Genomic DNA, 14,122 nt, shown 5'->3' with positions numbered 1-14,122 from the left:
AGAAGAATGTACATAACACTTCTGTGTCTGCTGCCAGATGGAGAAGCAGATGGGTGTGTAATACATTCAAAACTAACTACATGACCTCAAATCTTCTCAGTATCTATTACCAACAAGGTCAAGATTTTTGAAAATCAAATTTTCCAACCAATAAATTACTAAAAATTAGCTAAGAACAAGTTTCTGCTTAAAAGTCTGCATATTTACCTGCAAAATCATTATTGAACCAAATTGTACATTGTTGTCTGTCACTAAAATGTGTGGTAATATGAATTTTTATTAATATATATGACTAAATAAGCAGTTACTTACTAAAAAAGTGGTTATGTCTTAGTGTTTCAACTTAATATCATTCCCTGGGTAAAGAATTAAACAATTTTAGTGCAATTATTCTTCTAAACTGTGGTAAATAGAGGTTTTAATTTGTAGACCAATTTGTATTTGTTTTTTTTTTAAATTTTTATTTATTTATGATAGTCATAGAGAGAGAGAGAGAGAGAGAGAGGCAGAGACACAGGCAGAGGGAGAAGCAGGCTCCATGCACCGGGAGCCCGATGTGGGATTTGATCCTGGGTCTCCAGGATCGCGCCCTAGGCCAAAGGCAGGCGCCAAACCGCTGCGCCACTCAGGGATCCCACCAATTTGTATTTGTTCTGTGTGTATGTGTATGAGAGTGCAGGTACATCTATTACCTATCTATCTAAATATATGACTTATTATTGTGCTATGCTGCCTTAGAAATAAAAGTTCAAATATTTCCAACACATCTGTTTAATATTCCTTTTGGAATTTTATTCTTAATTATATGAACTTGTAGGAAAACATTGCTTAATTCCAATAAAAGTAAATAAAGTACACTTTTTTTTCCTGATTATTCTTAGTTGTCCATTAGGTTTTCTTCAGGTGTGCTGTCATTACAAAGGAAAATTAATACTATAGAAGAATGTGTTCATGCCACTAATCTGAAGAGGTAAGTTAATCGTAATACTCCGAAAATAGCACTCAGAAAATATATATTTACAATCAAATAATACTGCTACTTCATTTTCCCATGTTTGTCATGCTATTATTTACATTTCTTACATTTGTAACTATTGCATTGTACTTTGTGTCTCAAACACATAAATGCTTCAATCGTTTGAAAATTTAATTTACCAAATTGGAAAATGGTACAAGAAATAGTAACAAATGCAACTGAGATTAATGCCATAAATTCACATAATGAACATAAGTATTCAAAGAGTAGATGAATCTATATTTGCTAACAAATGAATATGTGAAACTTGTTTTACACAATTACGCATAAGAAAAAATTCAAATGAGTCAGTAACACCTTGAAAAGTGGGAGATTTGGGCAGCCCCAGGGGCACAGCGGTTTGGCACCACCTGTAGCCTGGGGCGTGATCCTGGAGACCCGGGATCGAGTCCCACGTCGGGCTCCCTGCATGGAGCCTGCTTCTCCCTCTGCCTGTGTCTCTGCCTCTCTCTCTCTCTGTCTCTCATGAATAAATAAATAAAATCTTAAAAAAAATAAAAGAAAAGTGGGAGATTTGTTTTTACATTGGTTATATATTATTCCTAGTCCTAACAGAATACATAATACTATAAAGACGTTTGATATAGGGGATCCCTGGGTGGCGCAGCGGTTTGGCGCCTGCCTTTGGCCCAGGGCGCGATCCTGGAGACCGGGGATTGAATCCCACATCGGGATACCGGTGCATGGAGCCTGCTTCTCCCTCTGCCTGTGTCTCTGCCTCTCTCTCTCTCTCTGTGTGACTATCATAAATAAATAAAAATTTAAAAAAAAGAAACTCCTTGAGCATGTGGATCATAGATCTCACTTAAAAAAAAAAGACGCTTGATATATATCTTCAAAGTTATTGACAGACATGGCTAAAAAATTGCAACAGTTTTCTGGCAGTATTTGTCAATCAAATCACACTAATGCATAATGACACTATTTTTACTTGGCCATACAAGCAGATATTTTATTTTTGCATGTGAAAAAACACTAAAGGTCAAAATATAACCAGCTTCTGGCATGTGCTGTGTATATATAGGATAAATGTTCATGCCTTTTTATTCTTTTTAGCACTAAAAACCCAAAGCTCAGAACTTTTGGTTTTAGTTCTGATGTGTAAAGAGCTTAGACATTGTCACTCCTGTCTTTGCAACAAGAAAAATCAGGACAAACTGAAAGCTCTTGACTTCTCTTGGCCCTATCTGAAAACTGGGCTTGTAGGGAAAAGCACAATCTTAAATCCAGAGATAGAGAAGAAAATTCAGAGAATTATAGCCAAGATCTGTTTACCTGGAGAAGTAATTGTCAGACCCACAATCTAGTAAGAACATTTATGCAGTAACTTGCTTAATTCCTGGAGGCTGAACATGGTCTTGTGTGAGCAGGAGTAATCTCTGGGCAATATACTCCTGAAGGCCCCCAAACTTTCATGAGTTTTATCTTGAGGATCCCCACCTATTTATTACAGCGATGATTTTTTTTAATTTTTATTTATTTATGATAGTCACACACACAGAGAGAGAGAGAGAGAGAGAGGCAGAGACACAGGCAGAGGGAGAAGCAGGCTCCATGCACCGGGAGCCCGATGTGGGATTCGATCCCGGGTCTCCAAGATCGCGCCCCGGGCCAAAGGCAGGCGCCAAACCGCTGCGCCACCCAGGGATCCCCACAGCGAAGATTTGAGCAAGATCTTCTCACGACCTTGGCAAGTGAAAGGGGAGAGTAATCCTTGTGAATATGACCAGAGCTGTCTCCATTAACAAAGACCTCCCATCCAAGGAAAAAGACTTTACCAGAGCATTATTGAAGCTGGGTAAAAGGTATCCCTCTAATTCCAGTTTCCTATAGTTTTCTTGTCTTACTAAAGGGAGAAGGAGAGAATACTATATAAGAAGAAACATATGTGAAGTTCAGAAGGTAAAGAAACAGGTCCACAAAATGAGATTTAGTCATAAGATTTTAGAGGGTTTCCCTTCCAAGACCCCAATACAATAATAGTGGATTATAGGTGAAAGTTTGCAAGACATGAGACTCTGAAAAAAATACATGGGAAAGCCCAAAGTTTCTGGCATTTATAGCTACAGTAATCATCAAACAAAGCCAGGCTCCTAATCATATACACAAAATCCTCACAGGAGAGTCCTACTTACCTCACCTACTATTACCCAAAACTACATGTTCAGCTTTCAACAAAAAAAATTACAAAGAATACAAAAAAGACAAGAAAAAACACAGTGTGAAGATACAAAGCAAGTATTAGAATCAGATTCATATAAAACACCGATGTTGGAATTACATGGTAGAAAATTTAAAGTGACTAGGATTAATATGTTTAAAATTCTTAGAGTAGAAAATAATAGAAACAGGGATAAAAACCCTATGAAAAGAGTAAAAAAGTCAGAAATTAAAAACACATAGACAAAAATGAAAAATGACTTTCATGATTTTACAAGTAGATATGCACTGCTGAGTACAGAATTTCTGAGTTTGAGATAGGTAAAGAACATATCAAACTAAAGTGCAAAGAAAATATTAACTAAATAAAAAAAGAAAACAAACAACAAAAAAACAGAAAAGATCATCTAAGAACCATAGGATGGTTTTAAAAGATGTAACATATGCTTAATTAAGAGACCAGAAGAATAAGAAAGAAAGAATGGAGAAGAAATATTTGAATGAGTAATGTCTGAGGATACTCTAATACACGCTAAATCACAGACACTAGAAGCTCAGAGAACATCAAGCAAGTTAAAACAAACAAAAATACACTATACTTGGGTATATATTATTCAAATTATAAAAAACTAAATGAAAGAGAAAATCTCAAAGCAAGATATAGAAGATAAATACCTCACCTACAGAGAAAAGGAGTAAGAATCACAATGGACTATTATCCAAAACCATATAAGCAATAAAAAGTGAAATATTTAAAGTGCTTTAAAAAAACTAGAATTCTATTTCCAGTGGAATTATCCTTCAAGAGAAGAAGAAATATAAGGTATTTTAAGACAAACAAAAACAGAGAACTCATCACTAGCTGATCTTTTTTTTTAATTTTTAAATTTTGATAGAAGGAAAATTATTTAGTTCAGTAGCCTGGATCTATATTAATAAGAAAGAATGTCAAAGAAGAAATATTAAGGTAAAATAAAATTTGTTTATTTTTAATCAATCTAAAATATAACTGTTTAAAGTATTATTGGGTGATTATAGTATAGGGATAAGTGAAATGAATGACAGCGTATCTATAAAGGACAAAAGGGAAGAATTGGAAATGATCCATCATAAGTTACCTGCACATGAAGTGGAGCAATATTATTAGTAGCAATATTATTAGTAGTATATTATTAGCTAAACTCTAGGGAACTATGCATAGTTTTTAAAGGAAGTAAATCGAAATAATAACAAAGGACATAAATGGAATAATAAAATAACTAGAAGATAAGAAGGCAGTAAAAGAAGTGAAAAGAAGGAATAGAAAACAGATACAAATATGGTTGATACCAATCAAAATATGTTAATAATCAGTTTAAATGTGAAAGATCTAAATACAGTGGTTAAAGACAGAACTAGTCAAAATAATAAAAAAGACACAACTATATATTACCTAGAAAACATCCTCTAAATATAAAGAAGTTGTTAAGACGTAAAATGATGGATGAAGATATATTTATGGTAGAACTAATCAAAACAAAGTCAGACTAGTTATATGCATTTCAGACAAAACAGACATCAGAACAAGGAAAATTATCAGTTATCAGTGATAAAGAGAAGTACTATGAAATAGTAAAGAAGTTTATTCTCCAAGAACTAACAATCCTAAATATATATGCATCTAAGGACAAAGCATCAAAATATCTGGGGCAAACAGTGATAATATATTATAATTCATAAATCAAAGATGCAGAAAATCAGAAGAGATATAATTGGCCTAAACAATATATCAATCCACCTACCTAATTGAATATCCTAAAAATATTCCATCCACAAGGAGTAGAATATAATTTCTTCTCAAACTTACATGAAATATTCACTAAAATAGATTACATAGGGCCATAAACCACACCTTAGCACATCTTAAAATGTATAAATCAAACAATAAATATCTTAGATCACAATGAAGTCAAACTAGAAATTAGTAATAGAAGCCCACCTGGAAAATCCTCAAATATTTCTAAAAACACAATTCTTAACAGTACACAGGTCACAGAAATGTTAAAAAATTTCAAAAAATTATTAACTAAATGAAAATAGAACTCATTAAAAATGTGCCAAATGCAGGAAAAAAGTAGTGCTTAGAGAGAAATTTATAGCATAAAACACATATGTTAAGATACAGGAATAACTAAAACTGTCAGTTTGGGAAACCAGAGAAAGAAGACTAATGTAAGCAAGCAGAAGAAAAGAAACAATAATTTTGAAATGAACAGAAATAAAACTCAAATTAAGAAAAAATAGGGAAAAATCAACCAAAATAACACCTCCTTCTTTGAAAAGATCAATGAAATTGATAATCTTCTAGGTAGGCTAAAAAAGAAAAAAAGAGACGAGAAGAGGAGAGGAGAGGAGAGGAGACGAGAGGAGAGGAGAGGAGAGGAGAAGAGAAGAGAAGAGAAGAGAAGAGAAGAGAAAGAAGAGAAGAGAGAAGAGAAGAGAAAGAGAAGAGAGAAGAGAAGAGAGAAAGAGAAGAGAAGCAGCCGAGAAGCAGCTATCCTAGACGCTCCTATCACTCTTCCTACGAGAAGCGCAGCCTCCTCTCTCCCCCTCCTTCGCCTTCTTTGCCCTTCTCCTTCTTCTTCTCTTCGCTTTCTCTTCTTCCCTCTTTCTTCCTTCCTTCCTTCTTCCTTCCTTCCTTCCTTCCTTCTTCCGTCCTTCCTTCTTGTCTCTAGTCACCTTACAATGTCATAAATAAAGCCAATACTACATCTACCCTGGATTAAAAAGATAAGAAAGGGCGGCACTTGGGTGACTTAGTCCCTTAAGCATCCACTATTGATTTTGGCGCAGGGTGGTGAGCCAACTCTGATTTTAGGATCTCAAGGTGGTGAGACCCAGCCTGTAGTCAGGCTCTATGCTGGACGTGGAGCCTGCTTAAGATTCTCTCTTTCCTTCTTTTCTGCCTCCCCCTTATTCTCATGTGCTCTCACTCTGTCTCTCTCTCAAATATAAAATAAAATAATAAAATAAAATAATAAAATAAAATAAAATAAAATAATAAAATAAAATAAATAACATAGGAATACATTAAATAATAATTTTGTGCCCATAAGTCTGGTAATTCAGGTAAATGGAATACTTTGTGAAATATACAAATTACCACAAGTCTCAGAAAGACAGATAAACGTGAGAGTGTTTTATCTATTAAGAAAGTCAGTTCAACTCAACTAACCATTTAAGGAAAAAAATGAAAGCAATTATCAACAATCACTTAAGTCAATAGGATTAGTAAAAGCACTTCCTAACTTATTCTACAAGGCCAGTGATATCCTAACAACAAAACAAGATAAATACCTATAAGGAATAAAAACTATAGATTAAGACCTTTTCAGGAACATTAATATATCTCATGAACATAGAAGAAAAGTGAATTAATTCGTTCAATTAAATATTAACATATCAGATCTAATAATGTATAAAAAATTATACACCATGACCAAGGGAGATTTATTCCAGATACACAGAGCCAGTTCAAGATGTGAAAATCCATCAATGTACTACACTATTAATGTAATCTTTAAACCATCAAAGACTAAAGAAAAAAATAGTATGACCATAGCAATTCATGCAGGAAAAAAACATTTCACAAGGTGTAAAAATCTTAATTATGTAAACCTCTCAGCGAAGCAAGAATAAAGGAGGATATCTCCAACTTTATTTAAAAAAATCTACAGAAGCAAAACTGACTTCATGTTTAATGGTGAGAAACTGGACCCTTTCCAACTAAGACTGGGAACAAGGGAGGATGTTTTCTCTATAGTCCCATTCAATGATATATAAAGAATCCTAGTTAGTGCAAGAAAATAAACAAACAAAAGGAAATTGATTATTTGCAGATTGAGAAGGAAGATATAAACTATCTCTAGGGATCCCTGGGTGGCGCAGCGGTTTGGCGCCTGCCTTTGGCCCAGGGCGCGATCCTGGAGACCCAGGATCGAATCCCACATCGGGCTCCCGGTGCATGGAGCCTGCTTCTCCCTCTGTCTGTGTCTCTGCCTCTCTCTCTCTCTCTCTCTCTGTGACTATCATAAATAAATTAAAGTTAAAAAAAAATAAAAAAAAAACTTTGAAAAAAAAATAAAAAAAAATAAACTATCTCTAGTCACAAATAATTTGATTGATTTTTTTTAAATCCCAAAGAATTAAGAACTCATAAAAATCATAAGTGAGTAGAGGAAGAAGGATAAAGGATAAATATACAAAGAGTGATTCTATTTTCTTTCCAATAAAAGCAATTAGAATTTGATATTTAGGACATGAACTGACATTTTACCAAAGACATACAGACAGACAACAGACCCATGAAAAGATGCTGAATATCACTCATCATGGGGGAAATGCAAATCCGAATTACAGTGAGATATCACCTCATGCCTGTTAGAATGGTTAAAATCAACAACACAAGAAACAAGTGTTGGTGAGGATGTGGAGAAACTGTAGATGAGAATGGAAACTAGTACTTTCACTCCGGAAAACAGTATGGAGATTCCTCAAAAAATTTAAAATAGAACTACCATACAGATCTAATAATGGCATCATTGAATATTTACCTAAAAAGTACTAAGACACTAAATCAAAAAGATATCTGCACCCCTATGTTCATTACAGCATTATCTACAATAGCCATTTGTAACAACATGGACGGAGCTAGAGAGTATAATGCTAAGTGAAATAAGTAGTCAGAGAAAGACAAATACATATGATTTTACTCATATATGAAATTTAAGAAACAAAACAGATGAATGAAGACCAGACAAAGGGATACAAACCAAAAAACAGATCATTGGCTATAGGGAATAAACTGATGGATACCAGAGGGGAGATAAGCAGAAGGATGGGTGAAATAGGTGAAAGGGATTAAAAGACACTTATCTTGATGAGCACTGAGTAATACATAAAAATTTTGAAGCACTATCTTGTACACCTGAAATTAATATTATAACACTATATATTAACTATACCTAAAATAAATAAACATTCTAAAAATACCATTTACCACAGTATTCCAACACTGAAATCCTTAACAATAATGAATTTAACAAAATGTACATAGGAATTGTATGTGGAAACTATAAAATATTGATGAAAAAACACAAAGAAGATTTAAATAAATGGAGATTTATTACATAGTTTTGTTTTGGAAGACTTGTTATTATTAAGGTGTCAATTCTCTTAACTTGGACTTTAGATTCAACTCAATCCCAATGCAAACAGATCTAGTAGAGCCAACACAATACTGAACAAGGACAAAGTTGAAAGGCTCGTAATATTTAAGAATTACTATATGCTACAGCTATTAAGATAGTTTGACACTGGAAAAGAAAATAATAATTGAACAGATAAGAAAGCACCAAAATAAAACATAAAATCTGTCAACTAAATAAATACCAACTAAAGTAGTAAGGGTAATTCAATGAAGCAATGATAGGCTTTTCATTAATGGCTGAAATACTTAGATGTCCATATGGAAAAGAATGCACACAGAAACTGAACTTACACAAAAACTAGTTCTGAATGCAGCAAAAACTACACAAGCATAAAATTTCCTGATGAAAATGTGAAACTTAATGAAGAAAGTCTTCATAACCTTGGCTTTGTGAGTTTTCTGATGTAATAGTAGCATAATTAATAAGCAAAATTTTAAACACTGGATTAATAAAAAACTGCAAATATGGATCTTCAAATGATACTAGCAAAAGTATGAGATAGTAAGTCATAGGCTGGAAGAAAAGATTTGCAAAAGACACATCTAATAAAAAAATTTCTATCTAAAATTTATCGAGAACTCCTCAAACTCAGGAATAAGGAAATAAAGAGCCATTTTTTTTTAAAGGGAGACAGAACGTAAAGACTGCTAACTCTGGGAAACGAACTAGGGGTGGTAGAAGGGGAGGAGGGCGGGAGGTGGGAGTGAATGCGTGACGGGCACTGGGGGTTATTCTGTATGTTAGTAAATTGAACACTAATAAAAAAATAAATAAATAAATAAATAAATAAATAAATAAATAAATAAAAAGTAAATGTTCTAAAATTATACATTAAGGAAGATATATGAGTGGAAAACAGTAATATGAAAAGATATTCAAAGTTTTTTCAATTAGGAAATTACAAATTAAAACCTCACTGATATGCTAAAACATTTGAATGGCTAAATTAGGAAAAAAAAGACAATACCAAATGCTTATGAGGATGTGGAGCAACATAAACTCTCATTTCCTGCTGGTAGGAATGCAAAATGAAGCAGCCACTTTGGAAGACAGTTTAGCAGCTTTACAAAGTTAAGTAAGCATAGCCTCACTATATATACAGCAATACTACTCTTAGGAAATTGGTTGAGTAATTTGAAATTGCTTGAGTAATTCTGCACATACATAAACCTGACTGCAAACGTTTATGGAAGCTTTATTCATAATGCCAAACACTAGAAGAAACTAAGATGTCCTTCAAAGGTGAATGGATGAATAAACAGAGGTATACCTATACAACAGACTATTACTTGATAAAAATTTTAAAAAGAACTTTAAGGTACAAAAACACATGGGTAAATTAAAAATGCTTACTGCTAAGTGAAAGGATCCTGCCTGGAAAAAAAAAAACTCTATAATTCCAATAATCTGACATTCTGCAAATGTTAATACTATAGTTATGGTAAATAAATCAGTGGTTCCCAGTTCAGGAAGATGGACAGATTGAATAAGCAAAGGATGGCATATTTTCTTGGGGCAGTGAAATTACTATCTATAACACTGGAGGGTGACTATAAGACATTAAACAATATTATTTGTATATTATTTATAAAAAGATCAAGTAATTCAATAAGATTTAATAGGATAGATATGTGTTTATTTTCCAACATTTAAAAATATATTTAATGTATTTTTGCAATGCCAAGATTTCCATTAAGACAACTCATGAAAATGATCTGGGAACTGTCATTAGTTAATAATTGTTTAAAAATGCAATATTCTATCAATTTATCAACTGCACATGTTTTTACATTTTTAAGCTCTGTGACATTAAGTTGAGTCTTATAATGGATGGCATGTCATACTCTAATTGGCAAGATTTTTCTTTCTCAGTGGTATATGTAAAATGATACATATAAAAAATTAAGGAAATGAAGCATTTTGCTTATTAGACTTTGTTTAATTTTTGTTTTCATTTTTCCAGATTAACTAAGGAAAAATATAAAAGCAAGTAAAAATTATAGTTAGTATAACTTGAGATGTTCTATTCTATTTTTATTATCTTTAAAAAGATTGTGCTTTTTTTTTTTGAGAGAGAGAGAGAAAGAGAGAGGGAACATGTTAGAGCATCCGCATGCAAGGTGGTGGGGGAACAGAGAGAATCTTATGCAGGCTCCAGGCCCAGCATTTATGGAGTTGATGCAGGGCTTGATCTCATGGCCCCAAGATCATGACCTGAGCAGACATCAAGAGTTGGATGATTAACCAACTGGGCCACCCAGACGCCATTAGAGATTGTATATTTTATTTAGGTCTTCCCTTAAAAATCAGTAATATTCTCAGGAAAGAAACTTTGAAATGATGCTTAGAATTAGATCAAAATACACATATTGGGTAATCTGAAAAAATATTAAAATGTCATGGAAATATTTGCACATATCATGATATTGAAATGCCATTAACTGGAATGAGGAACATAATATACCATGATTGTCACTTCTACTCCTAAATGATCAAGCTCAGTTTAAGACCAAGTGTTATTTCCCCCTGAAAATGAGATAAGAAAGGCTAGATCTTTGATCTCCATGGAGTAGCAATGGGTAAAGAGATGTTTTTGAAATTTGTCATTTATAGACCACCATAAGTCTACATAAGGAAAAGTTTCTATTCCAGTTATGGTTTGATTTTCCCTAAAAAAGAAGACCACATAAAATATAGGGAATTTAGGACACAGGTAAAAAACAAAATATGATCATCCTTAAATTGATGAGAGAGAACAGTTCTATTAAGATTTTAAGATAAGCTGTACAGATATTATAAGATATTAACTTGGAAACCTTGACTGAGGCAGTAAGATATAATAGGTAAGACATTCTTATAGACCAAGATGCAAATTTTCAAACAACATTTCTGATAATCAATTTCCTCACTCTTACAATCTTTCATTTGCATGGAGAATAAGAAAATCACTCCTCATTGTATCTGCAATCAGATGTTCCCAGCCTAGAGAATACAAAGCCAATGTATTTCTTCTTCCATTTGACTTGCCTCTTGTCACTCTACTCAAGATTGAAGAGATTAGACACTGTGCTTAGGAAAGAAAGAGAGAAAGAAAGAGAGAGAAAGAGGAGGGAGGGAGGGAGGGAGGGAGGGAGGAAGGACGGAAGGAAGGAAGGAAGGAAGGAAGGAAGGAAGGAAGGAAGGAAAGAATGCAGTAGAAATGACTCATCTGCCTTCCATTACTCAAAGTTCTCACCTGCAGTAGACCCCATTAGGGGAAGAAAAGTCATTGTAATGTTTAAGGAAGTTGGATATTGGGAGTTTAATTATTAACTGGTAACTACCATTCAAATTATTAAATTAAGATTGTTTTGCAACTTATAGTGATATTAGAATCTTCCTACTTTCATCATATATTTTCCATAAATTTTAAAGTTAGCATCACTATTAGGGCTTTCCCTATTCTTGATTGTTTGAAATATCACTTATATACTTAGAAAACGAAATTGTAGTATACATATTTGAAATACATGTTAGGTTATTAAGTAAACCATTTTCATGATGTTTTTAACAAATGTGTACTTTGATTTATATATTCTGAGATACACGCAAGATAAAATTGGTGTCACTCTGCTTTCTCCCTAGGATTAAAAAGATTTTCCAATTCTAAATTCTCTTCAACTACCAGGACAGCCCTGTTTTTAAAATATAGTCCTGTATGTAGACCTGGATAACACATGGGCATGTTTTCCTCAAATTATAAGTATAAATTTTGTATTCCCCAATCTTTAGCATCCTACGTGTGTGGAGAGGACCATTTGCGGTTTCTTGTCCTGTATGGTCATTTATTTAAGGACTGCACATATTCTGTAAAGAAGCTACCATGATTCCATGCTTTCTAGGCACCAGAAACTATTTTAAGTACTTAAAAATATTATTTATTTAATCCTCTCAACATCTGTAAGTGGAAATTATTGTAATTATACCCATTTTAAAGCTGAGGAGACCAATGCCCAGAGAGTTAGGGAACTGTCCAAGGTCACACGGTTACAAAACAGCAATCCTGGAATTTGGCCCCAGGCACTCTTGGCTGTGGTGGCCACCACAGGGCCTACTGTCCTGCACTGCCAAGGAGAACTTTCCAAAAACAAGCAGGGAGTGTGCTTTGATTATTTATAAAGCTCAGCAGCCAGTGAGTGGAACATGAGTGGGAGGTTTGTTGCCAATAAAAAAGAGAGCTGATAGAGGGCAGGTCTCCAGACTGGACAAAATGAAGAGCTGAGCGAAGACAGGGGCAATGCAATTGAGACAGTGATGGAGATGCAAGAGAATGAAACAACAGAATTTAGAGAGAGGTGAGGAGGAGGAATAGGTCTACCTGTGGTTTTCTGACTTTGAAAAAAACCAAATCCCTTTGTCTCCTGTTTACTTCAAATTGGTTCCTTCCACTCTGTGGAGAGAGTATTTTGGGAAATCTGTAATTTCCCTGATATATGTCGGTGTATCAGTTTGGAATGGTTGGTAAATATAGCCCCAAATCTGAAATTTAGAAAGGAAGAAATAAGACAGATTGTATGTGTTATAAGGCCGGTACCAAAACAGGTAGTTTGCTCCCAAGGGCACACATTTCTAAGCTGAGATCTATGAACTTGATCTCTGGATGGGCTCTAAAGGGTCTGAGCCACTTAAAATTGCAGGCAAAATTGTGCGTACCTTTGCGTCTCCGCGCTTCTCTGGGGAGGGTGTCCAAGCCTGTGTTAGAGTCTCAGGGGCTTTGTGACACAACAAAGCTCATAAACCACAGTCTGAGACCCTTAAGGTAAGTGCCATCCTTTTTTTTTTTTTCATACTTTTTTATAACATAGTGTGGTGCTCAGGATTAGTCTGCAGACAGACCATCTCAGTTTAAAGCCTGCCTCTGCCACCTGCTTTTTTATGACTGTGAGCAAGTTTTTTTTTTATTCTCTCCCTGCCTCAGTTTCCTCATCTGAAAAACGAGGAGTCTTTTCTAGTAGTTTTGAGAGTTTAGTCAATACAGGTAACGTTAAAAGGGCAGTGCTGGCACCAAATAAACTCTGATATGCTCTAACTCTTCCTTTGACCAGCAACATTTATTTTTCTTCACATAGAACTGTATCTTGCAGTCATTCCTGCCACATGGAGAGATTACATTAATATTATATTATGTAAAATCATTCGCTCAGTAACTATTGTATGAAACTAAAATGCACCCCTCAGATAGGGAGGGGCAACACTCTTCATCAAGCCCTGTACACGGGTATAATACACAAGAATCATAAAGAATGAATATTTTATGGATTCCTACCTAGAAATATTCACATTCTATAGATCTGTGTTTAGGCCAAGATTCTGCATTTGTAATAAGGGGCCTCAGATATGAATGATTTAGGTAATCCAGAGAGCAGCCTGAAGAGCATTATTTTAATTGTTCTACTTTCGTCCTTTTATACTTGCAGTCCTCCTAGTTATATTAGTCAGGAGTGATGGGATCTCTAAAATCTACAGATCATACATAAATTGCCCATAAACAAACAGGGGTGGAATGGATAAACAAATGTCCTTTTGTTTCCCAGGAAAGCTGGTTACTTCGCCCCCTTAGAAAAAAAATGCCTATCGCTTTTCTACTCCCAAACTAGCTCTTGTTATTTAAAATACATCTTATTAAAATTACTTCTGT

The sequence above is a fragment of the Canis lupus genome, unplaced genomic scaffold (assembly GCF_011100685.1).
Source record: "Canis lupus familiaris isolate Mischka breed German Shepherd unplaced genomic scaffold, alternate assembly UU_Cfam_GSD_1.0 chrUn_S1717H1911, whole genome shotgun sequence".
NCBI classification, from domain to species: Eukaryota; Metazoa; Chordata; class Mammalia; order Carnivora; family Canidae; genus Canis; species Canis lupus.
The sequence above is the reverse complement of the archived record's forward strand: the minus strand, read 5'-3'. Positions refer to the sequence as shown.